Source organism: Pezoporus occidentalis, unplaced genomic scaffold, assembly GCF_034315485.1.
Source record: "Pezoporus occidentalis ecotype Australia unplaced genomic scaffold, CSIRO_AGI_Poc_V1 ctg48, whole genome shotgun sequence".
NCBI classification, from domain to species: domain Eukaryota; kingdom Metazoa; phylum Chordata; class Aves; order Psittaciformes; family Psittacidae; genus Pezoporus; species Pezoporus occidentalis.
The window spans coordinates 7,151,878-7,176,494 of record NW_026915813.1 but is presented as its reverse complement, the minus strand read 5'-3'; the positions used below and the strand labels follow the sequence as shown (position 1 = coordinate 7,176,494).

The window sequence follows — 24,617 nt, the reverse complement described above, 5'->3', positions numbered from 1 at the left end:
CACACACCTGTGGGACACGCTGCAAATTTCTCCAAGGTGGGTACAGGAATGGTAAAAATGCACAAGTTCAAAGAACTATGAGAAGCTCAGGAAAATGATGCTGACATATGAACTAGTTTTCTTATCAGGCCTCTAATTAAAACCTTGCCAATGATAACCCGTATCTATTTTATGTGTTGTATGAAATGAAGATGTTTCAGTTCCATTTTCAGCAAAGGTCTATTATTTGCATCATATAAGTCATCATCAGAGAAGACGTTAATATGACTTCCTTGTTGGGTAAGCCAAGACATAAAGGGCTATGGAAAATGAAGCTTCCTTTTCCTATTAGAGCTGTTTTCTCCTGGTTGAGTTGGAAAGATAGTGGTAGTGAAACGCAAAAACTATTCCTGTGCTATGTATGTGTCCCAGGTGTCCCAGCATGCCCAGTTAACACCTTTCACAAGTGCAATATCCATTTTTAATGGTCATTTTAAGGAAAGAAAAATCTTTTTTTAATATGATTACTAAAGCCAGAAGGCAGACATATAAACCAGAGAGCACATGAGCAGTTGCAGGTGTAAATGTAATCCAGGCAGCCAAACACTAGTGCAAGCATATTCTTCTAGAGCTCAAAGCCTGCCAGAGGACATCCATCTTCTCCCTTTCAAAGCCCCCTTTGCCATCTTGCAGATCTGTTTATTTCCCCTAAAAATCCCTGGTTCTGATGGGTTTCTTAAAATGAGAAAATAAAACCCAAGTTACTGGTGGGAGGACTTACAAGTCCTTCTGAGATCAAGGTTCTGTAAGAACATATCAGTCTCCAATATTAGCTTATTACTAATCTTGCTTCACATCATGCTGTCTCTGAGGGCAGAACATTTTAGAGTCTAGATTGCTCTGTGGGGCGAACTTTTATCTTACGTACATGGAAAAGAGAAGGGTCAGGGAAAGAAGTTAGGGAAAAGTTTAATTCTCAGATAAAATCAGGTACTTAAGTCAGCCATGCATATTTGAGAGTTGTATATTACCATGACAGGGAAACTGCCTCATCTGCACACCTGTTTGACTGCACAACAGCTTAGATTCTTGATCTTGCAATGAACTCTACATAAGCAGGTCCCTGTGCGTTGGTGCTTATTTTTTGATAACGTAGCCTCTAAATCTCTCTTCAGAATAGTTTTAAGGTTTCCATGAACTTTGCTCAAAAATGTGCCAAAAGACTTCCAAGTAACAAACATGCTTTTGCAATTTACTGAAACTTTCCCCTTGTGTTCCAGAGAAGCAACCTCCCCATTACTCACCAGAGAGACACATGAGCCAAGGAGGAAGGAAAGGGAATCAGCTAGTAAAAACAGGCAATTCCCTTCTTCAGTGTCTACACTTAGTCATTAAATAAAAAATAGAAGTGAAATCCAAACTTTTTTCTTCCAAATAGGTCATTGCCTCAGTGAAGATGGAATAGATGAGGACTATTTGTATCTTGATTTTGATCAGAAGTTTTTATAATCAGTTGCTTTTTCAAAATAATGCTGTTGCACTTCACACTGTAGCAGGGGCTATTGTGCATCCGAGGTACTCTGCATCCTTCCAAAGGAATGAAGTCTCCCAGGTATATCTTACAGTTCTTTAAATGACTAGTGAACTAAATTACCCAATAAGTGAGGGGGTTGGGGTATTTTTGCCAGATACTACTTTTACTTGGAAAAAATTGAGTCAAGGCCAAGCACAAAGCTCAGATCTAAATGAGATTAACTTTCCTCTAAAGTTAGTGTGCAGCCTGAGCTTTCCAACTGACTCTTCTTAAAAATGGATTTTTACAAACTTGCAGTGTCAAGCTTGCTTGGGTTCTAGGCTTTTTTCAATAGGGAGTTGTAAAATTAGTGTTTGCAAGCTATGTCACGTGGAAGAAGCATAGGAGAACATAATGTCCCTTCTAGCCTTAAGAATATGGCAATCGAATACAAGTTGAATTGTCGAAGGAAAATGTCAATTGATACATGATGAAATGGTAATTCCTGTTCATTTCAAACTACAATGTATTCAAGGCCCAAGAGTGATATTCAAACCTTACATCCTGTAAGACAGTACTGTACTTAGTAACGCTATGTGTAGTATGAGTTGTACACTTGTAACTCATTAATCCCCGCTGCAGTTTTTAAAGAGTAGCCAGTGGTAACAAAAAATAAGCACATAACTCCATTTTCTTGAGTTATTCTCTGAAATCTTTCTCCACAAGATCACTGGAAAGACTTTTTGGGGGTACCTCCTGTATGCTTGCTACATCAAAGTGTAGAAATCCATAAAATAATCAGTGTTACATTGTCAGGGAAGCATTCTTTCCATGCATCTGGCCAAAGCAAATTCTGAAACACTTTCTGGTGCCAAAGCAGTTGAACTAAATTAAAAAATGTCTGTATTTAGCTGTCTCTCCAAATTTCGGTTTCTGAACATCATTTGGCTGCAGATGAAGGTGCAGAAGGACTCACAAGCATGGGTCAAGTTACTATAAATCAGCTGAGCCCCAGGAAATACCTGGCTGCACACTTTTAATTTGGCCAAACACAGGGTAGTGTGGCTTAGTTTAGCCATCTTTCCCCCCAGACAAAGCAATGTCAACTTGCCTTACATTCTCTGTGGGCTAAAAACATTCACATTGGATTTACCACGTCTCAGCTGACAGATGGTAACTTATAAAACATCAGTATGCTGATGAAGATTTTGAGCCCACAAGATTTCTGAAGCTTTGAGAAGAAGTAATTTCTAAAGTATGCTGTGCAACTTCCACCTACACTGCTGGCTATACATTTGCAAATGCTTTGTGGGTATAAGGTGCCATATCTGCAGAGCCAAGCAGACGTGGCACTTCAGCCCCTCTCTTTCCTCCCTCCTGCTCTCACCAATTATCATCCTATTGAAACAAGCAGGCTATTTGGCACAGTAGTAAATGTGGTTACATAACAAAGCCAAGAAAAGCAGCTCCCACAAATCCAAGCCACAGATTAAGTCCAGTTTTAGAAGGTAATATGCACAGTAGTGACAAAGAGAATTATGCCATAAGAAGGAACAACTCTCTGACTCCATTGCTCACAATAATGATGTTTAAAGGCTCATACATAAACATTCAAAAATACAATAAAATAGGGTATAAGATTCAGGATGGCATTTCCCATTCATATATTTTTCCCACGCCTACAAGCCCATGCTGGAGGTAAGCAAACTAGTTTGTACTGGGCATTCCTTCACTTGCCTAAGAGCTGCCTCTGGAAGCAGTACTAACAGCATTCCTTGTTTATATACACAAAAAGGTGACAGAAGAAGGAAAAGCAAGAGAGAAGGTAGGCTTCACAACTAGTGTATCTTGAACTTCTTCAGGAAGAGTCAAAAACTACACCTACAGAGTCTTAAGAGTTTGCTGTCCCAGAATACCATTTGACTCCTTTCTGAGGCACACATATTTTAGAGGCCACATTCCTCTGCTTGCGGGTACTGAGTAACAAGTGTTCAGAGATTTTTGGTCGGTGAAACATTAGTTTTCTCACATCGCTTGGGAAATGCTTCTCATTACTACCTTTTCCAGTAGTTTGAAATGAGTCATAAAAGAACTGGTTGATTGTCAGATAAGCTGCCTACACGGGACTCCCAAAGCATGTATCCTACCGTGGAACTTGACATTCAACTAGAGGTTCTTCACTACTTATATTTGTTTTGTAACTTTGCATTATCTTCATAAATGAGGCCAAGAATGTAAATGAAAAGCTATGTGCTTTGTTAATGGGAACTAGAACAAGAACAACATGGCTTTGGCGAAACTTGAATAGAACAGTAGTTGAGAATACAGTCAGTAAAAAGAACAAGAACTTTCAGATGCTGTAAACTGTGATATTCACAGGCTTAAGATTCTGGCCCTATTATATGTATTTAATTTTTAGTCCTAATGGTTGATGTAGGAAAAAATGCGCAGCTACCATTTTGTAAAATATTTGATAGGACTGGAATTGATTATGAATGATGAGAAACAGAAATTAGTTTCAGACATTACAAAAATAGTCACAGCTCTTGAAAAAAATAAAAAGAACCACCCCCCCCCAACAAATACAGCAACCCACTCTCCAAAACCTAAAGCTAAGCTTTAGTATATAAAGCACAAGAACTAATTCCTTATTATTACACTAACAGCTTAGATATGTTGGCAGGTTGAGTGTTGGGTAAGGACTAGCCAGCCTTGTCCAGGACACAATTACAGATGTTTCTTGAGTCTACAGAGCTCTTTTGTCTGTGAGAACAATTCGTAGAATGAGCAAATAGAAAATAGAGGGTGGCTGCACAGCCATTTTAGACCAGAATCTTCTACTGGACAGAAGACTAATAGGAAGCAATATCTGCAAGGTTTTCACTGAAAGTGGTCAGAGAAAGCATGCAGGCTCAACAGGTACATGCTCTACAAATCTTATGCATAGGATCGGACACTTAGAAGTGGCTGATGGAGTGAAACCAGCATACCACTTTTCTGGTTTGATCAGGACATTATCAAGCCCAAGTTTCTCCTTTCACCACTGCTCTCTCAGTGCTTTGGAGCTTTCTTACCAAACAGGTCTGTTTCTAAAGAGAACCTCCTCTCTGGAAAGTTCACTCACCTTAGGAGAGCAGAAATATTCATTAATACCTTAACCAGCAGCCCAACTACCTGATGTTAGCTGTCATCAACATACACATTCCAAACTGCCCACACTGATAGGAAGCTCATCAGTGGTAGAGAGATGGTTCAGTGAATCAGACAGACAGAAATCACTCTTTCAAAAGTGTAGCACAATTACAACCAGGATAGTTGTTCACTACGCAAAACAGCTCATCAAGCCAGGCAATTTGATTAAGAAGTCAGATCCCTGGAATCTATAAAGAATCATCAATATACAGGACTGGTAAGATCAAGTTAACCTGAACAGGAAAAAATGCTTCATCTTCCAACAGATACCATTACCTGTTTCATCACTTCTGGATGATTCCATCCCATATCCACATGGCAAAGCTCAAGAAAAGTGGTAAAAAATCTGAGTCATAAACTATGAAACAGTTCTGTGGTTTTCTGTATCGGTAACATTGCAGAAGACATTTGTCTGCCAAAGATGAAAATAGCCGGTGCCTCAGTCAGAGAGATCCACCTATCATGCTCCCTGAAAAATAAGTGGGTTTTCCACTCCTCAGGAAGGAAACACTATCCTCTGAAGATCTCTGCAATTGCCATCTCATTTCTGGTCAAAACTATTAAAAACAGAGTAACCAGAAAGTGCCAACAGCATACAACTGCCAGCTTTCTGGAGTCCTCGCAGTCAGAGTTCACATCAGGACACAGAATAGAGACCGTCTTTACTGCCACTCAAGCTACCACCAACAGATAAGCCTGATACTCCCATACAGAACCATATGCAGGGATGCAATAAGCCACCAAGTGCTGGATGCAGAAAGAGGTGACCCTGCCTGTGGTACCTGCAATGTCTTCCTTAAAGCAGTGTATGCTCACAGCCCAGAAAGCCAACTGTATCCCAGGCTGCATCACAAGAAGCATGATCAGCAGGTCAAGGGAGGTGATTCTCTCCCTCTGCTCTCATGAGACCCCACCTGGAATTAAGCTCTGGGTCCCCTACACAAGAGGGATATGGACGTTTTGGAGAGAGTCCATAGGAGGCCACAAAGATGATCCGAGGGCTGGAACACCTTTCCTACGAAGACAGCCAGACTTGGGGTTGTTCAGCCTGGAGAAGAGAAAGCTCCAAGGACACCTTAGAGGAGCCTTTCAATACCCAAAGGGGTCCTACAGGAAAGCTGGAGAAGGACTTTTTACAAGGAGCTCTAGTGATAGGACAAAACAGAATGGCTTCTATCTGAAAGAGGGTACGAGATATTAGGAAGATGTTCTTTACTGTGAGGGTGGTGAGACACTGGCACAGGTTGCCCTGAGAAGCTGTGGCTGCCCCATCCCTGGAACTGTTTAAGGACAGGTTGGATGGGGCTTTGAGCAACCTGGTCTAGTGGGAGGTGTCCCTGCCCTTGGCAGGGGCTTAGAACTAGATGATCTTTAAGGTCCCTTCCAACCAAAACCATTCTATGATTCTATGATTCTATAATAGGTAAGTTCTATATTGAGGAGAAAAAAAAGCCAGGAACATAGGCAGTCAGATAAAAGAGTGATGGTAACTATAGAATAGGAAGATAAACAAGGGAGAAGTTGAAGGAAAAGGAACGCTTTTTTTTACTCTTGTGGAAAGAAGGTGGTCAAGAACAGAGAGGCCAAAGGACAATATTATGAAAGTGTGTTTCTCAGCTGAGTACCTTAAATACTTCTCAATTTTGTGGTGGATATCATGAAATTTAATATTTCCTGGTTTTGGAGAGTACCCTATCACTTTTGACATGGACCATTCTAAGAATAGTAACATAAAGAGCAACAGCCTGTGTTTCTGTCCCATTCTGTTGATACAGAACAACTGTAATGGACCTTGAATGTGTCTCTGTGATTTGGCAACCTGGAATCTAAAATGTCTTTTCCCCTTTTGCTTCTATTTTATTTTAAGCAGACCCCAGCAGTTCTGAAGAGGTACTCCTCTTGCATACTGTATACTAATCACCATTTGTGTGCTCCTCAGAATTAAGCACTGACTTCACTGCATGGAAAGTCTTCAAAAAAATGTGGAGGTGTGTGTGGGGGAAGTCATTTCCAAGGGGCATTCCAAGCCCCTCCTTCTCCCTGGCTCCGAGGAGTAATTACTCAGCTGGAAAATGAAACAACACTGCTATTTTAGTGTGGCTTAGGACCTTGGGCCTGGTTTCATGTTTCAGATTAATGCTTTCTGCGCCTTTTGGAAATTCAGAATAGCAGAAAAGCCACCCTTCAGAGAAAGCTGCATCCTATAGATGCAAGGTATTCTGGAGACATGTATGACTTGCTGCCCCTTTCCTATTTTGCTGTTTCCCATTGAGACACATAGCTATTTTCCCTCCCACTTGAATGAACTTCTAACCTGCAACTACAAAGCCACATCTGTTCCTCCTGACCCTCTGTCCCAGATCTCTAGTTGCTCTGTGATGAACACTTAGTATACTTTGTTGCAAGATACTAACAAAGCAAAACAGACTAAACCAAACTGTTTAAAAATTAAGTACTAACACAAGCCACTTCAAGTCAACTGAAAAATCTAGTCTTAGAATATGTTATGATCCTGCCTAATTGTAGTACTAGCAGGAGATGGCTGCTTCTTATTCCAGATCTTTAAAAAAGGAGCTGAAATGCTTTCTTCAGCATATTTAGTATTTCAATATGCACTGCTTAAGCGCTTCAGTAATGGTTCTACCATTTCTTATATTGCAATGTGGTGGTCGGTCCAAGAATACGGACACATTAGGGCAGTGGTGAGATGCCACGTGAGGGGAACTTCCACATAACCTATCAGTCTGAGAAGCAAATTGAAGCAAGGTACCACTTTACAGAAGCAAGATGGTCTGAGACCAAAGTTTGGAAACTGAGAATGACTTCCAGACTGTGAGTAAAGCATAAAGGTTTCCAAAAGCAACATGATCAAGGAATTATCAACAGCTAAGGAAAAAAAATGATTAGAACACTGACTTGGTAACTTGTCTTTCCAATATAATCCAACAAATCAGGATGAAATAAACCATGAACTCTGTGAATATCTTTAACCTCATTTCCACACCTTTAAAGGATTATGGAAAGAAATTCATATAATTTTAATAGCACTCTATAATCTACTGCTCCTTTATTTGTGTATTGTAGAAATGGTTTAACGTTTAACATAGGAATTGCCAGATCCACTCAGACACAAGGTGCATTTAGACCACAACACTTCCATTTAAGTGTCCAGCAGGAAATATTTCAGCAAAGGGCACAAGAAGTCTCACCAATAATAAAAAAAAACACCCATATGTGATATACTTTGCAGCCTTACCTTCCACCCCAGCTCTACATACACTCTCTTCTTCATCACTTAATAAAAGATGTGGGTTTTTTTCAAAAGTCTACATGTTCTTCAATGTACCAACAATAACAATCCATATTGCTATAAATTTCTTCAGCAAAAGTAAGACAGTTTATTAATAAAGAATGAGAAAAATGAATTCCCAAAACTGTGGGTAGGACATTCACCTATAAATCTCACATAAAGGGTTGCCAGCAGTAACAGTTCATAGCAACCAGACTGTGCAGCTTCAGATCCCACTGTCTACCCTCCTTTGAGAACATTACTGACCAGGTGATAGTCTCTGTTTGTGAAGTCTGGGAATGTTTTCAACAGTGCAAAAGCAGACACACAGACACACCTCAGGTCTACTATATGTGTAGAACAAATACCTGGTTGATTCTGTGAAGTTCAGAGCTCTTAAATATTCTGGCAACATGCATTTCACTTCTGCTTTACTAAGGTAAGCATACAGTTTATAGGGAAAGTATAAAACTGAAATCTCACTACTTCACATAATTCCTTCATACTTCAAGAACTCTAATAATCCAAAACATTTCACTGCTCTCTAACAGGCTGCCTAGAGAGAATCACAGAGACTCCTACACAGCTTTGCATATTAACACATTCTTCTTCCTAGTGATAAGATACCCAGAGGTGGAAACTGCCATCCCTTAGCTCCTTAACAGAAATCAGTCTCCAAAAATCAAATTACTGTTCTCTTTTCTTTAGGAAAAGCCATGATAAGTCACTCACAGAAATAACAGGACTAGGTTGTCATGTGTGAACATAAATGCCTCCCTGCTCTTTTTGATGTCTTGCATCCAAGTTACACTTTCAAATTCCCCAAACAATTCACCTCTATCTGGTAGCAGTCATAAGAGAAAGTGAAAACCTGTGCTTCCTCAGGTGAGCTTTAATTTTCCTTCCACAGGTGCCACAAGGGTTTTCTTGTTGTCTGAATGAGATAGGGCACCACTGCCACCAAAGCAGTGCCATCACTTCCTCTTATGTGTTGCTGAGTCTCCACAGGTATGGCATAAAAAACTTATTTCAATCACAGCTATCTTTGCCAGACCTCAGCAGGAACTTCTGCCAACACTGAACTTGATGTTTAGCCTTTGTTTAAAAGTGTAAAAAGTCCAGAAATATTATTATATTCTGCCTACCTCCAAAAAATGGTGGGACTTCGAACTTTATTCTATTTCCTGAAGTCTTCCGGGACCTACCAGAAATTGCTGCTTCAGGAAGCTGTTCCAAGACCTATGAATCAGGTTTCTACAGAATAATGCAATATAGTGGCAAAGTGACTGGCGCAGGGACATAAAGTACAGGGACAGCTGAACAAAGATGGAGGGTGCTCACTGCTGTTCGTGGTACTAATGGTGTGAGTTCATATCTCTAGCTAAAACCACTGCAGTTCATACATTTCTTTTTCAACACAAGTAAGTTCACAAAATATACAAATATTTTCTGTCACACATGGAACTTGACTCCAGAAAAGAATTACTTCCTTCCTTGAAGCCATGAGAAATTCCATGAGATTTTCCAATCCCATGCCCTAGCACGTTAAGAAACACACAAATCCATAAAACAAATAAAACAAAGGCATCAGGTTACATAATTATTTAATAGAACTTAAATAAAAGTGGAGAGCATTAACAACAACTTTGTAATACCTTGGTCAGTTAACTATAGCTTTTGACTCAACACCTTTTATTTCGTATTTTCTCTGGTTTCCACATTATGCCAGCAAAATGATTTCTATTCAAGATCACTGAAATTGGAGACAATTTCTGCTGCAGCATGTGAAAAAGAAGGAAATAAATCTTGATCTTTAGGTTCTGAATGATGGGGCAACATTTTAAAGACTTTCTGTTTGGGCCCTGCATGCCCAAATTGTTTCTCTGGCATTTTGCCTGATACAGGTGAATTAAACAGTCTCAGGAATCTGAACCTGATGTTTTCTAACAACAACCAAATATTACAGCCAGTAGAAGGTCTGGATCCTGAAAACTCAGCTTCACCCAAAACAAGTTGAGGATAAAAAAAATAAAAATCTATTGAATCTTTTCACAGAAAGTTTTAAAACAAAGTCCAACAAAATATTTCAAATTGGATTTTGTTTGGGTTTTTTTTGCTCACTTCACCCTGCTTGGAATGCAATAAGTTTAGTCAAGTTATGGGGATGTTCCTTCCTTTACTATTTTCATGTCTATTGTTTCACTTACTCAACAAACTTACTTCCAATTGGGAAACTTACAGAGCAACAAAGCATCATGCCTGTGGTGCCCTTAAAAGTCATGAAGCTACAGAGCAGGAAATAAGCTCATTGTATGGGAAGACAGCTGAACATTATAAAATTTTGTGGTATCTTTCTTATAAGGAAGAAAAAAATAGTAATATAAAAAACACCTGTTTGCCCTTTATTTTTAAATGAAAATTAATTTTGTATCAATCTCCATGATGGGATTGCAACAACTTTCTAATATATAGTTTTAATTAGTGTCCTGGGTTCAGCAGTAGCCGTCATGTTTCTCCTTCTTGGTAGCTGGTGCAGTTTTGACTTTCAGCTCCGGAACAGAGCTGATAACAACGATGTTTTGGTTTGGCCAAGGACTTTGTGAGCCTCATGCTCTGCCAGGGAGGAGGGGAAGCCAGGAGGAAGCAGAGACAGGACACCTGACCCAAACTGACCAAAGAGGTATTCCATACCACAGCACGTCATGCCCAGGAGGTAACTGGGAGTTAGCCGGAAGGGCTGGGAGACTGCAGGGTTGGAGGAGGTATCGGTCGGTGCTTGGTCGGGCTGCGGGGGGCGAGTTATCAGTTGGCTGGTGGTGAGATGATGTATTCTCTTCCCTTGTTATTTCCTTTATCATTATTATCATTGGTGGTAGCAGTAGTGATTTGTGTTATACCTTAGTTACTAAACTGTTCTTATCTCAACCCGTGGGAGTTGCATTCTTTTCGATTCTCGTCTGCGTCCCTCCAGGAGTAGGGGGAGGGAAAGAAGGGGGAGAGTGAATGAACGAGCCCTCTGCCTGGTTTTAAACCATGACAATTAGCTTTCTTTTTTCACCTGCTATATTCCCTGCTCTATCAGAGCTAGCGTGCATGGGTTTTTCTTGCACAGCACTTGCACAAACTTGGACAAGGTAGCTGAAGATATTTGAGGATCGGGACAGATTTTACCTATTAGAAGTGAAGTGTAAGAAGTTAGGACAGTGTTATCTACCACAGCAGGGCCCATTTGCCTGTGGAACAGAGAGATTTCCAGTATGTTGGGATAATTCCCTGATTAATTTCCTAACAATTGCTTTGTCTGCTTTTCTCCCATATTAGTGTGACTTCTTTTTTTCTTTCACCTGTAGTCCTTCCCCTTTTTGCTGACGTTTCTGTCTTCCTTCACCATCCCTTTGGTATAAGGTGGGTGTTTGTCACTCTTTATCAGTGCACTTCCTTCAGTACATGGAACTTTACTGGTGCCAGCATTAGTTATCTGTGTTTAAAACACCTACAGCAAAAAAAAGTATTTAATAGAGTTTCTTCCATGATGCTGATTGTGGAATGCAGAATATTTATTAATCCCTAGCTTGTGTCTTCTTGTCTCTCCAAAAAAGGAAACAACCTATTTCAAGAGACCAAAGGTCCCTCACCACCCAGGAGTCATGACAAATTCAGCCCTGGGGAGGAACAATGTCTCCATGTTAGCCAAAGTATACACTGAAATGCTGTTCTGGTGCTTACGGTTTCCAAAGAAGTGTCATGTGGCAAAGATGTCACTTGGTACTTGATAGTTTAATCAAACCCTCAGGGGTAGCAGACATTAATTATCTTGTAGTCCAAAAACGTTATTCCCTTCCCAAAGTGACATCACCTCAGTATGACAAATACATCTCCTTTCACTTTTCTGACTGGAAAGCTAACACCAAATAATTCATCAACAGTATCGTTTCTTCCTTAACAGCATTGTTGCTGTTGAAACAATTGCTGTGGGAAACATTGCACAAATGAAGAATACTGCCATGAGCACGGAGGCAAAAGTCAGGCCTCTGAAATAAACTGAAGCCTCTCCTATCATGCCATCTTTTCCTTAGCGGTTGTTAAGCAGCAGGTCACTCCCAGTTCCTCGTTATCTGTTGGAAACTAACCTTAGCACTGGGACCCTTTTACCCATTTACAGGTGTCTGCCTCTCTGTGAGGTGACTTTTCAGATGCTGAGTGCTTGATGTTCTCCTTTGGTTTCCATTTGAAAGTGCTCTGCTGAGGCATAAACTTACTCCAGTTTGCAGGGAGACTTGAATTCAAATGGGATAAACATTTTGGTTACAGACGGAAGGCCAGGCTGGTGCTGAGGTTTTGCACTCACCTTTAACAAATGGCTTTGTTTACTGCCTAGCCCGATGATAGTTTTGTCTGGCTACACCCAGGAGACATCAGCATTACTAAGGCTTCTCTAGCTATCCAGGAAAAAAGCCAGATCCAGCAGTCACCCTCTTCTGGCAGAAGCATTAAAACCCGGTATTTGATTAAGTCTGAGGTCTACGACTTGGAGGAGGCCCTGGGGCAGCTTTGGCGTGAAGCAGGCAGGTGTGCTCACCCTCAGCCCCACGGCCTGCACGTGCTGTGCCTGCCGGCTCCTGCACAGGGTGACGCTGGCACCGGAAAGCCACAGCGTCCCTTGGGGCCCTGCCAGCCCCCTGGGGCTCCCCACCCTGCCCAGGGCCCCATTTCATTCTCCCCTGGGGGGGCCATCAGTCCCTTCCCCAGTGTCACCACAGCAGGGTTGGTCACCAGTTCCCCAGAGCCATGCCCTGCCCCATGTAGCCTGTCCATAGGAAGGTGCCTGATGACTGGAGCCAGGGCTGCCCCGGGTGCTTGCTCCTGGCTGAGGCAGTAGGGCAGACCCCAGCTGCCAGGCCCAGCAGTGGTAAGCAGGACCACCATCAGCAGTATCCAAAAGGAGGGCTCTTGCCAGCAGCCTGTCAGGCAACAAAAGCATCCTGGCATGATTTTAGCTGAGGAAAACAGAAAGAGCTCTTGAAGCTGCTGTAAAGGGGCAACAGCCACCAGCATGGCTTTCATTTACTTCTGTGAATGTCCTTAAGTGCAGCAATTGCTATGCAAGTGGTACATTTCATTGCAGACAGCTCAGTTTTTGCTTTTAACTGGAAATCTGTGGGATGGTAAGGGTGACTGAAGAGTGGCTGCTCAACTATGGTTTGCTGGAAATGGCTGTTCTAGTGGTCATGGTCCACTGCTCCTGGGCCAGCATCCCTACATGTGATCAGCAGGTGTTGAACCCATACAGACCCTGCAGTAAAGGGTCAATCTGCAATAGCACTTCTTGAGATGATTGTCCCCTTGACAAATACTGAGACTGTGAGGGAACATCTGAGTCCTAAAAGCAATGCAAAGCTGTCACACGTGCTCCCCTGCAAAGCCGGGCCCTCAGCAAGCACACAGGCGATTAAAGCAGGTACAGGAGTGGGCTTGGATGATATTTACAGATGGCTGTGCAAAGGGCAGGCAAGAGACACAGCACATGCTCCCAAGGAGTACCACAGCTGCTGGCAGGGGTGTGCAGACTCTGCACAGTGCCTCAATGGGATGCTTGGGGAGAAGAAATAAAGCGTGAGACAGAGGAAGCACGAGACACAACAGAGAGACTCTTAGTCATAAAGCTAGCAAGAGGTGAATGAAAGCAAGGTGGAAATGATGGATTTTTGCCTTAACATGCAATCACAAGGATTTTCCCCTTTCATATGGAAGTGAGAGCTCAGCCCTGCATGGTCAAATAGTGGCACAGTTTCATACTCCCCAGATTCACCCCCTCATATAAGCATGTTTTGTACCACAGACCTGTGTTTCTCTCTGGCACACTGGCTTTTCTGCACATGGCTGGCAGGTGTCATGGTGCCATTTACCTTCACAATTTTAGTCTGCTGCCCCACTCTTCTGAGTGATAGTAGAGTCATGGAGGGAAGAAAGGGCAAATATCATGAATCAGCTTTCTCCAGCAATTCTGCTTTGCATGTCAGCTCAGAAGGGTCAGAAGATTTCTTGTCCTGCATGGTGCCGTTTTTTCCTCATCTGTATATGAAGGTTTGTCTGAGATTGCAACCCTGTGGTCTCACAACCTGCAGTTTTACCTTCACTTGTGCCTTACTGTTCAATGCTGCAAATGTGATCTTGTTCACTTGAGCTGCATACATGACATCACTTAGCTCTACTGGACTTCTGACTCAAACCTGTGCTACCTGTGGCAGAAACACATTACTTTCAAGTACTACTTAATTGTATACTAATACTCCTCTGTCTAGGAAGCCACTACACCGACTCACTCTGAGTTTATTTACAAAGTACACTGCAGACAGATGTTTCTGCTGACTGAAAGCTATGTAGCCACGCTGGAGAAGTGTTAAGCCACAGCTGCAAGTTTATGAGTTGGGCTCTGCACCTTGCTAACTACAGGCACAGCTCAGAGCACAAGCAGAGGGAGCTCCCATCTGCTGGTGAGTGACCACATAGCTATAGATATACATATAAGGAAGTGAATAATAACAAGAAAAGCCACACAGAAAAATTTGCTGGAATGAAGATGCCTGATACGTGTTACTTTGTTGAAGAGTATAGTTAAAAAACAGCAACTTCAACTTTTTGAAATCCAGCAGTGAGTAAGTAAACGTGTATCATAATATAAATAATGATTTATTAATCATAATATACATAAGGGTTATTAATCATAGCCAGGTTGAAAGCCCTGTTCAAAATTAACAGGATAAGGTAATAAAGAGTATCGGTAGAAACATCACAAAGAAGCAATCAAATAGGTTATCAAAATAATTGATATTTGGATGATGGCTTGATCTGCATGTGTGGAGGATAAAAGTGTTTTTTGACAGCAGCACCTGTAGGTCCAAACAGTCTGAAGTCTCTCCTCTGTTTTACTTAGTCAAATTATGTGCAACAAGCCTCAGATATGGAGAAAAACCCAGTGTCAGAGGATAGCAGGGCAGAGTATGCTCTTCCTGGCTACTACCACACTCAGTCCTCAGAGCACCACTGGTGGTTCACCCTCCCCCGTTCTTTTTCCCCCTCATGCTTCCCAGCATTTGGTGCTGTCGTTACTGATTAAGATATGTTTAACATTCAAGTGGCCTAAGTTACTCCTTCATGGCTGGTAGCCACCTCAGCTAAAAAGTAATACTTGAAAATACTATGAAAAAGCATACACGTATCATCCAGACTATGAGATTTACTTATACCTCACCAGAAATATTTCAAGATGAGTTATTGTACTCTGAAATTGAACAGGAGCATGCATTTAGATACAGACTTGTCTCACTGTCTTAGTGAAAAGAACAGAGGGATAGGATAACAGAAACCTAATGTGTACACTATCTTACCTGTGCTTGTCACTGCCATAAGATTTAATTAGTCCTAAACTTTTCAGGTCCCTTATCACCTGGAAGAGAAAGTTCAGTCTGCCTTCCTTCCATGTCCTGACTCTGCCTTGTAGCTTCAAGGCTGATGCTTTTAGATCTTAAAGTCCTTTTCTCTTAATTTTCTTCCTCAGGGTCTCCTTCCCCCTGCAGGCTCACCTGTAATGCACATCAGGAAATGCTGGTAAGGCCACAAGTCTCAATATTTGAATTACGAGCCAGACATCAGCAAGTATGTGCCTACACACAACTACACATCTGCAGGAAGGAAGGGGTAAAAACATCTTAAGCTGAAATCACAACCTAGCCAGCTGCTACCTTATGTAGCAAAAGGTACATATAACATGCCAAAAAAAGTCTCTGTCTTACCAGATAGTTGTACATGGCAACTAAAGGAGCCCATACATGGTAAAAATCAGTTTAATGTAGGAATTATCTTATATGATGAGGGAGCTATAATATAGTGTACTGTTTTTATGTTTTCCTGTGCACTTGAAGCATCTGCATCTGGAATGGCTCCACATTTGCAGTGTAAAAAATTTAATTTTATGTTTACAAGTCAACAGAAGTCAAATTAAGTGTCCTGCATCAACAGCATACTTTGATAATGAAACTGAATAGAATATTTAACACTAGCCCATAGAATATGAGCCCTGACGGGTCCTGATGTAGCCCCCTCTCCCAGCTCCCAGTGAAGTCCATAGTTCTTCCATTCAGTTTTGGATTAGACCTGAAGAATTGCACATAGCAAAATGCTGCATGCAGAGAAAGGGCAGGAGATTTGCAGCCTGAGCACTGGACTGCATTGTGAGAGTAGCTGAAGACTTTCCAGGCACAATGTTGACATGCCCTGAAGGTATTATAAAGTGATACCCTGTTTAAGTAACGCCACTATATGGGTTTTATCTATTTTGACAGTCTCAGTTCTCCACAGCTAAAGGGAGAGAAACAAAGCATCATAGGCATGGAACAGGTCTCTAGACACCATCCAATCCATTTTCTAACCTTATTACTTCTAGTTTTTAGCACAGGCTTGGAAATGTATAGCATTTTTCTTTTCTTTACTGCATTTGAAGATTTACATCCCATCTCAATTTGGTCATTTTTCATATGTATATTTTGGGTTCCTATCCTCTTAAAAGCAAAATAAAACAACAAATCACATATCCTAAGCATTGTTCAGTCCCTCCTGGGGCCAAGCAGTCTCACAGAGCAAGCTACTGCACAGGGAGGACTAAGTGTTGTGCAGACTCCATCTGCCTCTGAAGTGTGTGTGCAGCACCAGGCCAACAGTGTGCTGAGTCGCAGCTCCATTCCACAGAAACACTTTCTACATTTATTGTTCTTGATTAGAAAAACATTCCAAATTTTAGAATTGACATTTAAGACTGAATAAAGTTCCAGTTTGGTTTTATCAGGACAAACTTTAAAATAGATTGTCTATTAGCCTTTGTTACTGTATTTCTTTTATGACTGTGAGTGGGAAGAGCAATAAGGAAGGCCATAAATCAGACGCATACTTCTGGTGAGTGCAGAAAATCCTTTAACCTTTTTATTTCATGGAAATAGGAATAAATGTGGATTTATTCTTATTGTCTACACTTTCTGAAACATAACCCAAGGAGGCATTTCTAGAAGGAAAATGATCAGAAGAAGAAAACAAAGACAACAAAAAAGTGCCCCCCAAAACACAGTGGTGCCTAAAGCACCAATTAAATGCCACTGCTTCCTACTGATGTAAGACAGAAGAAGAGACAAGAAAAAAACCTATTTTGTTTTTTGCAGGTTGAAGGTGGAGGATAAAGGATCACCATGGCACTGAGACTGGAGACAATTCTCTTAACACCGATAGCGTGCAAGCATGTCCATTGGAAAATAATCTGCCGTTAGTGACTAACTCCCAGCAGAAAACGTGGCTACTTGCCAAAACGTAAATATCCTTCATGTATGCAGGAAATAATTTTCAGCAACCTCAGAGCTGGTCTAGCAGGATGGGAGATCCTGAGCAGTGCACCATCCACATATTCTTATTGGAATGGGTTAAAAGGCACTCTCAGCAGCACGCTATGGATGACACCAGCGAGAATTTAAGCATGCAGCATAATAGTAAGGTAATTAATAAGAGCAGTTGCTAACAGTTGCACAACAGAGGAGTGTTTAAAAATTCCTGTGCTCTTTTACAATAATGTGGAGAGACACTGTGAAGGGGGTGGGGGACAGGGGGGAGGCCTGGCATGGAAGGGACATTCCTTCAGTTCCTCTCAAAAGTTTGAAAAACCTCTGGATAGGAAAATACTATTGAGCAGCCAATTTTTTCCACATTTGGCTTAGCCCAATGCCCAAAATACACAGAACACTACTTCCCTTTGAAAGGATTGCAATACTCCTATCATCTGAGTCATCTGAAAGCAAATAAAATGAGACCTAAACAAATAAACCTAATTGCGCATGGAAACAAATCCAGCTCTCCAGCTTGGCCATGGCTTTGTTTTTGTTAGTTTAAAGCCTGCATATGCAGTTTTAGTGGCATCAGGAGTTATACAAATATTGACAACAAATTGCCAAATGTTGTTTTTTTCCCCTCAGTGCACAGTGTGAAGAAGCTGGGGGAATGCTTCTAGGAACCTTCCCTAGTGCACTGAACCAAATCACAGCTTGATGGGATCCGCTCCAGCCTCTTCTCTGAAGGGTAGATGCTAATGAGATTGAGCTTGTTGATTGTTATCGTCAAAGACTCTTATTTTTCACTCGTGAACTCTACTGAACACAAATCCAGGCTTTTGAAACGTAGCTCAAATGTTTGCACCACAGCCAGGGCATTGTCACATGCTCTGTCCTCCACCCCGTGATTTGTTGCTCATTTGTGTCATCCTTAACCTGCTTCTGGTGGTTCGGCCAGGAGAGAAACAAATAACGATGACAAGTGAGAAAAGCAAGCTGCTCTCTGACATCCTTCCGTTAAAATGCTATTGCCACTTGCTGGTTCTGGAGAAGGGGTGGTTGCCTTGAGACAGAAATTGTTCATGAAATCCTGCTGTCATCTGTCAAAGGTAGATTGCGCTCAAGTTGGTCTGTATCCTTTAACAGCTCCCAAGGAAAAATGAGAATATGTCAAATCTTGATCCGTCACAAGCCAAAGTTAGCAAAAATATATTTACATTTTACTTTTAAATGAAGCCCAGACTTTGCTCTCACGCAGAGCCAATGAAATAACACATTTTCTTCTTTGCCTCATGTTCACAAGACACCTACAACTTTTATTATTCTAGCTGTGTGAATAACAAGGTTTCTAATTTGCAAAAACTTAAACTTTTAAACCCAGAGTTTGTTTGGTTTAGTTTGTTGGTTTTTTTTAACAAAAAAAAAAAAAAAAGAATTTTAGAATTGAACAAAGACTGAGAGAGTTCTTGCACCCTCCGCGAAAGCTAAGACACTCAAAAGTTAGGATAGTTATCTACAGTACTGGAGAGATTAATTCATACTCCTATTTTTTTCTAATTCATTCTGAGGACTTAGAACTTGGTCTTGTACATCTCAGAGATCACCGAAGAACCAGGTTATTGGACACCCTGCAATGAACTTCTATCCCCTTTTATCAGAAATTGCATGTTACACATAAGAAACTCTCCTCAGAATTTCATCACAAGTACTGAATTTGCATGAAAAGTTTTAGGTTTTACTTTTAACATCTCCATAAAAAGGTTCTTGACTGTACAACTCTAGGCTTTCACTATTGTAACATCCAGTCTTCAGTTACTATAGCATTATATGCTCACTATATTAAGGAAGACCTCAGTATATTCAGTAAGACATATGCAGAAGCACCTACTTAGGCTTTCTATATTGCATTTCTTGCCAGAAATCTAGTAAAAAATGGTGATCACTAAATTGGTGGGAGGAAGGTGTAGTGGAAAGGCATGAGAATTGAGGGTTTGTGAGAAACAGCAGGAAAAAAGATCCCCTCTATTTCACTAACTCTGGTCCTTCATAAAAAACCCAACACAATGCTTGGGACTGTTCATGCTGTGAGCAAACACTGAAATATGACAAGGCATCAAGGCATGTTGCGTTACATGATATTCAGGCAGCTGCTGTGATGGCAGTTTCAATCCACCAACTGGTGCAACGAAACAAATCTGAAATGTAAAAGCTAGATATCCACCAAAATATTTCATTAATATTACATGCATGTAAGTCAGGGAACTCAGACTACTAATCCCCACGGCTACCCCAAGCCAGCCCTGAGGACAAAGCAACAACACAGCTGCACAGACAGGGTCTCAAAAGGTATTCCAGGTTTCAGTTTGCTGACTGGAGTGTGCAAAGTTTCTCTAACAATGTTTTGTTAGTGCATTTTCTTTGAAATTTTTTGAAGGGGAAAAATACCCGTTGCTGTTCTGTAAAATTCAAGTATGAAATGACTGCACACCAGTAAATGAAGATAGCCAGATACAGCTGAATTTGTACGAACACCTACTAGAGGAAAGTTCCACCCTGTGCAACAGACCTCAGCAACATGCTTTAGGTCAGAGGAGGAGAAGAGATGATCTTTTTCCATCCTTGACTGGAAATCAGGCACCAACGAGCATATGCCATAGCATATGCCACTCTTGAAACCTGTCCTGCACTAAACACAGTCCTGTCCCCCTCTGAAGCCTCACCAGCCAGTCTGTTAGTAGAGGGGGTGAGTTGCCATTAGGTCCTTGCAAGAGGTACAGACCTCTGCTGCACAGCACCAGAGCTTTGCTCACCCCACCTCAGCTGACATATCCTGCAGATCCTACACCATGGGGTATGGAGAATAAGCCATCACCAAAAGTTTCCACCAAGGCAGGAGAATGGCACACTTCCTAGTGAAATAAGAGGAAGCAGGTGGGCAGGTTTTGTCTGATTGAGCAAAGTTCTCCATGGAGAGATCCATCCAAGCCACTTTCAAATGTCGAGAGATTAAAGCAACAGGGGAATGAGAAGTGGGAAAGAAAGTGGCTTCTGAAGCTGTCTGTATAACAGGGTGATATATGTCTGGATAACAGATTACTGGATGTAAAGGGCACCTCACCAGCCTACTCTCTCCCTACCTCTTCTCTCTTTTTCTGTCACACACACTCACTCATCCTTGGGCTAGGTGCCTTCTTGAGCACTGCAGAAGTCAATTAAAGCCAAATAAAAACTATAAATATCACACATAGGAAGGAGACTTCCCTCCCAGTGCAGACAGCTGCTACCACCAACATGAACTGCACAGTCCTGCCTCCTGACCCTCCCTCCCATCGGCTCCCGCACCCGACAGCTCCCAAAATGTGGAGATGTCAGTCTCACACCACAGCATACAAAGTGCTCCTGAGCGTGACAAGGAAAACTGTCATTTTCCATCCTTGCTGCCATCGTGGGTGGTCATGTTGGTGTCTGCTCACATTTGCATGGTACTGGACCCTGTGGAGTGTACAAACTGTTCCATATGCACATGGAAAGAAACATCCCGTGCAGGGAGAGCTATGCTAGCAGTACGTTACTGCATTTAGCAGTCATGTTACCATATAGAGCCCCTGATCTGCATTCGACTTGGCAGTTCTGAATCATTATCAGGATAAATGAGAATAATCACACTTCTCAGCTCATGAAAGCACAGGAAGAGTGGCTACCAGCAAGTCTGTGTGCTGTATCTCAGGGTTTTCACCCTTCTGCTCAGTATCTGCCACATGTTTAACTGTTTCTTATGATCTCCATAGCTTTTACTCCTTCCTCTTAACTTTCTAGGCCACCTACTTGTTTAATATCTGATCTTCTCCTGCTCATTATTTGACTGCTATTTCTGCGACACTGTCTAGTTATTTACCTTGCAGAAGTGACATAAGCTCTTCCCCCCAACCACCCCCGGTCTGTCTGGTTTCCCCCTCTAGTCTGACTGAAGTGACAAACTCTCTTCCCTAGCCAAACATTTGTTTTTACAAGGTATTTTTATACCATCACCTCTTCCTTGCATCTCCCCCACCTACCCACCACAAACACATGCTGTGGTGGGAGGACATTCTGGTTTCACATCATTTGCAATGTTAAGGTGACAAATTTCCCCTCCTTCAAGTCTGTCACTTCCATCCCCTCTACCCCCCACCCCAAGAGATGATTTGTAAAATGAAAATGGCAAAGGGTTAGTTTCTCTTAGCCTTTTTTACCCTGTGCATGGAGATGTCCTCCTTTGCTTAGAAGAAATCAGGAGCAAAGGAAGCAAAAAAAACCTTGATTTAAGTTACGTGAAACCTATTTATGCCATAAAAAGATTCAAATGTACACAGTAAGAATACTGTCTAGGTTGACAGATTCCTTTTATTCATCCTAAGGAAGACAGGAATGATGAAGATTTCTGAGAAAGTAGGCAAATTTAACTACCCCATGGACTTCATTAGGCTATTACAGTCTGGTTTTCCCTGTATTAAAATGCACATGCAATCACATTCACACAGGAAAAACAATCTTAAGTGCTCTGAGCATCAGACTTAGAAACATGAAAAACATGACTGTGGCCTTCATCATACCCAATTAGGGGTACATGTACTCAGCAGTGATTCTGGTGTGGTGCAGAAACGCTTAAGCCAGCTTTAAATTAGGCAGAAATAATTTAGTTAAAACAGCACAGAGCCCAAACTGGGCTCAGCCACTCTAAATATTTACCCTACTTTGAGCTCGAGGTTGCCGGGCATGCATACTACCATGCCTGGAGAACTTCCAGTACCTACATTCACCACTGCAAAGCTAGGTCTGATGTGCAAAACATCCTGGCCATTCTAGCAGCATACACATGCGGAATGGCCCAAATTAAGACAGTTTATAAAAGGACTGAGTTTACATGGCAGGATGGCTGAATGCTTTTTATACAGAGACTGCATCTATTCAGCACACACCATTAGACTTCTTGAAGTGGGATGAAGTCTTACTCTCTGACCAAACTGAATATTGTGCCAGGATGTCAGCTGCATTTTAATTCCTGTTTCATGTAGAACTTTCAGTACAATGCAAGACAACCAAAAAAAAAACCATGCCCCAATAATACAGCTTTGTTAATTTAAACTTTGATTTTTGTCTCATATAGGAAGGGCAAAGAAAGATAAATCTGAAAAAAAAACCAACCCAGGGTGGGTCAACGCACTGCCAGCAGCAGGGAGAACAAAAAGGGAAAGTGCTAAACAGTGAGATTTATTTATACTGTGCAGCAATAGGCTCAGAGAACAAATTATTAGCAGAAGGAGCCACTTGCAGCACATGGAAGGCTTTCCTCAAATCAAACAGATACAGCTGTCACTGTGGGCAGCCAAGGAGCAGAGAGAACAAAAGAGAGAGGAAAAAACCCTCTCCACAGACTGAAAACATTTTGTAGTTAAGGGGCTCAAAGCAGAACGTGGGTAGTGCCTTTTGTTTTACTTTGGTTCAAGCAAGGTCATTTGGGGGAAATGGCTGCAGAAAACCACCAGGAGTAAGCTGAGCAAAGGGAACAATGTGAGTTTCTCAGAAAATAAAGTACACCAGTTGGAATGACATGGGCTGTTTGGCCATTCCAAGACTTTTCGGAGATAGCTCCCTTTTGCATGTTGTGGAAAAGTAAGTAGAGGACCACCACCAGACCTTCGCAGAGGAGCCATCAACCACAATTACCTGGGGATACATCTGGGAAGAAGAGCCACCCCCAATCATCCTGGAGCTATTGGTCTCTAGGGCTTTGCTGGAATTGTTTGGGGCAGTTCTGCTGGCTCCTCACTCATCACCTAACCCCTGGCACATACCCAGAGCCAGGTAATATTTATTTGGCAGGACATTCTTTACTAGAAAAACAATATGAAATCCCTATATTAACACCCTTCTGTTGGCTAAAGATATATCATCTGTATGCCACTGAAGACTAACAAGTGACCTCTGGATCTCAAAATCAGCATCCAAACAGAAATCTGTTCGTCACTGAGGGAAATATGCATGCACATGAAGAGACCCTTCTGGGTCACGTAACATTCCCCTGTACTAGACAAGCTGAACATTCACTCAGCGGGTAGACATGACACAGCCTAGCCTGAACCTATTTTCACCAGTGATAATCTAGTCAGTATTTGACTTTTTCCATTTCCCTCCCCTCAGAAGAAGCTGCAGAAAGGAGAGATGCATCTTTGTGACTTCTCTTTTGTCTTCATTCCAGGTCTTAGACTTTCTTTTTCCTCCTAAAAGTAGGGCAAACATATCTTTATGCTAAAGTGACTGCAGCTCACAGGTACCCACCTGAGCTAGCCATGCAGTGGCCTGCTCAGGTCCTGTTACCAACGTAGCTGCATCAACATGAGCTCAGCACCAGCTGCAGAAACCATCTATGCAGCTAAGAAAATACTTGGCCAAGTAGCCATAGCAGTACAAAAGTCAGTGGAGGCTATATCGATGGCAGTATCCAAAACAGGCAGTAAAACCCTGCCACAAATGTGTCTGCAAACACTGGCATTAGCCCACCTTTGTTAATGCTTTCAAAATGTTCAGATGCTGCATCAGCACAAAAGCATTCCTGCAGCAGTAAACACACTTGGCTGGACCACTGTCTTTTCTTGAGCTCTGATTTGCTTCAAGTAAATACAGTCATTTATTGCATGTTTCACCTTCTTGTGGAACATCTGCTGTCTGTGAGAAGCCAAACAGCAGACAGACTCTCAATCCTCCTGAGATACCTCTGGCTAACAACACGCACAGCTTTCCTCAGAGGCCAGCATGTCACTGACAGCTGGCTTAGTATAAACCACCGCACGCTGTAGGTGTTTCCAGCTGCCTCACGCTGCATTTGTGTCACAATCCATGTTCCTGAGGAGCCTGGGCAGTCTAAGTCACTCTTTATACCTACTCCAGGAGCAGCTTATAAAGAAGTTCTTTCCACCCACAAAGCAGAAAACTAAGAGAAAAATCACTGGCTCTTGAGGGAAGGTCAGAAGTAGAGTGTGGAAGTAGGGGGGTTGAGAGCTAGTAACACTGCTCAGCTTATTAGGATAACATCTCTTCAGGAACAGGGAAGGATATGAAGAAAACAGATAGGAAGACCGTGAGGACAAGGGTGAACTCAGAGGATGCTGGATGGTCAACACGCAGAGTGAACAAAATGCAAATGCTGATTGAAAATGCACTGAGGAATTTAAATTTCATTCAAAACATAGTAAGCCGATGAAAACATTCAAAGGCAAAGGTAGATGTGGCAGGAGCAAAA

General features: G+C 41.8%; 1 protein-coding gene and 1 long non-coding RNA gene across 3 annotated transcripts in view; one reads left to right on the top strand and one right to left on the bottom strand.

The window, feature by feature from the left end:
* Positions 1–24,617, bottom strand: part of RBPJ (recombination signal binding protein for immunoglobulin kappa J region) — a 140,456-nt gene that overhangs the window by 108,909 nt on the left and 6,930 nt on the right. The window lies entirely within an intron of this gene.
* LOC134172924 (uncharacterized) lies at positions 14,347–17,293 on the top strand. Its single transcript, XR_009968061.1, has 2 exons — positions 14,347–14,467; positions 17,183–17,293. It is a non-coding gene; the product is annotated as an uncharacterized LOC134172924 (long non-coding RNA).